Below are 2273 nucleotides of genomic sequence, written 5' to 3'. Positions count from 1 at the left end.
GGTGGCACAGTGGCTATGCACTGGGCAGTTTGAATAACCTGGATCTCTATGGGAGGAGGACTGGGCTTTCTATTTCCATAAACAGTTACAGTCTCAGATACCCAGAAGGGTTGCTATGGGTAAGCATTAACTCCTTGGCAGTGAGTTTGGTTTCTGGTTTATCCATTGTAGTCTTGATGAAAATGTGCCTTACTGTGGTTTTATTTGAATATCTGTGATGGGCTTAGTTGACTTTTCACGTAGATGGCTGCTTGTTTGAAAATAAGCCTTTAATGCCCCAGATGCTAGTCTTTCTGATAGCTAGGTACCATCTAATTCCTCACCACAATTTGCTTTCAACCCATATTTTTCATGTTCCCTTTATGAGGGCATATATCAAGCAGGGCTATGTCATAAGAGCTATTTGTTCATAGATTGGAGCTAGAATTAAGTGAAAGCCCCAAATCCATTCAATGCTAACCAGAATAAGTTTACCTATGTTGTATTGACTACCCTATGACATTCGCCTATGGGGATCATAACACATTATGGGTAATAGTGTAAAGAACAGTATTTTTAGAAAGTGCAATTGTGTTTATTCAGAGCCTCTACATAGACAATAAGGCAGTTGTTCAAACAAAGCAAGAATGTATTCTGTAGTTAACATCAGAAAATCTGTGTGCAAGTGTTGGATCATCTTACCATACTCATTAATCTGTATACTGAACAAATAATTTGAGAATCTGGCCAGTGACAAAAAATACAGCATTAAGATTAGAAGAAGATTATTAATAAACTTTAATATAAAATTATAACAATCTAGTTTGCTGAGACTAAAGAGGACTTGAAGAATTTATTTGAATCAATTTCTACTGCCTCTCATATAGATCAAAACTCATTTTAAAGAAAACTAAACTCCTCACAAGTGGATTGTGTTAGGCAGGGTTCTTTAGAAAAACAAAACTAGGACAATTATGATTATATATATTAGAATAGATTTATACAGGAGGAGGAATATTACAGCTAATCTATCCACACAGCAGTACAGAGGGCTCAGTTCAACTCACTTTTGTGGAACAGTTAATATCATGGAAGTCCTTCAACCCATGTGGGCTTCTGGTCCAAGGTCAAGGAAGTGGACAGCTGAGTCTTCCTTCAGGCAAGGTAGGCTGAGTCTGCATAGAGGCAGCAGACAGTAGGGTGGGCCAGCCACAGTTAGTAGCATGGGAGGTTAGTGAAACAGGCCCCAAAGGGATCTCAAACTCAAGCAATGCATGGTAATAGGATCCACCAGCTTCAAGCTCAAGTGATGTACATGCACCAGCAGTATGGTGACGCAGGTCTGGAAGGAGCCTCAAGTTCTAGTGACAAGGTCCATGCAGATTGGCCCACAGGAAGTGCAGCACAGTAGCTCAAGCAGCAGAATACTTGTCAGATCAGCAGGGCAGAAGAGGAAGATGGGATGCCAGCCATCTTTATGTATCTTGCCGCCCTCCCATCAAGCTGCAACCTGATTAAATTCTGCCCACATGTTCCACTGGCCTAGTTGGCACAATAAGCCTAACTATCACATGGACCAATAAGCAATGTCATGCTAAATGGAAAACCTTTTGAAGTTGCCACTAATTTCATTTGATTTGGATCCACAATCATATCCTGTGGAAGCATAGAGCACGAAATGAACCAACAGATTACAGTGGACAATCTGCTTCCAAAGACCTCTTTAAAGCACTAAAGAGAGACTATGTCATTTTGAAGATTAAGGTTATTGCATTTTCAATTGTCTCATATACACATGAAAACTGGACAATGAATACAGACATCAAAGAAGAATTTATGTACGTGAATTACAGTGTTAACAGAGAATATTGCATACCCCAGAGACTGTCTAAAGACTGAATCAATCTGTCTTGGAGGAAGTTTAGAAAGAATGTTCCTCAGAAGCATGGAAAATAAAATGTTGCCTTACTTATGTTGAACATGTTATAAACAACTCCCTGTCCCCCAAACGCATCCTCAATTCTCCCTACTATTTGGTACTTTTTTCCTACCATCGTTTCTGCAAGAATCTCTTCTATGAGCAGATCATTTGGCCCCTGCTTACTGATTTCTCCCTATATATGCCTAGCTCCTCCTTCCTTCCTGATTTCATTAGGACATAATAGTACCAGATTGCAGGAATCTGTTTTCAATGTTTCTTAAACACATCAGAGAACACATGGTGATGGACGTGTCTACAAAGGACATAGATACTCAGGGGGAGGTACATTTCAATCAATCTTTCCACAGGGGCC

This window comes from Echinops telfairi, unplaced genomic scaffold, assembly GCF_000313985.2.
Source record: "Echinops telfairi isolate 266 unplaced genomic scaffold, ASM31398v2 ScPeMD7_7469;HRSCAF=8507_0, whole genome shotgun sequence".
Taxonomy (NCBI): Eukaryota; Metazoa; Chordata; class Mammalia; order Afrosoricida; family Tenrecidae; genus Echinops; species Echinops telfairi.
The sequence above is the reverse complement of the archived record's forward strand: the minus strand, read 5'-3'. Positions refer to the sequence as shown.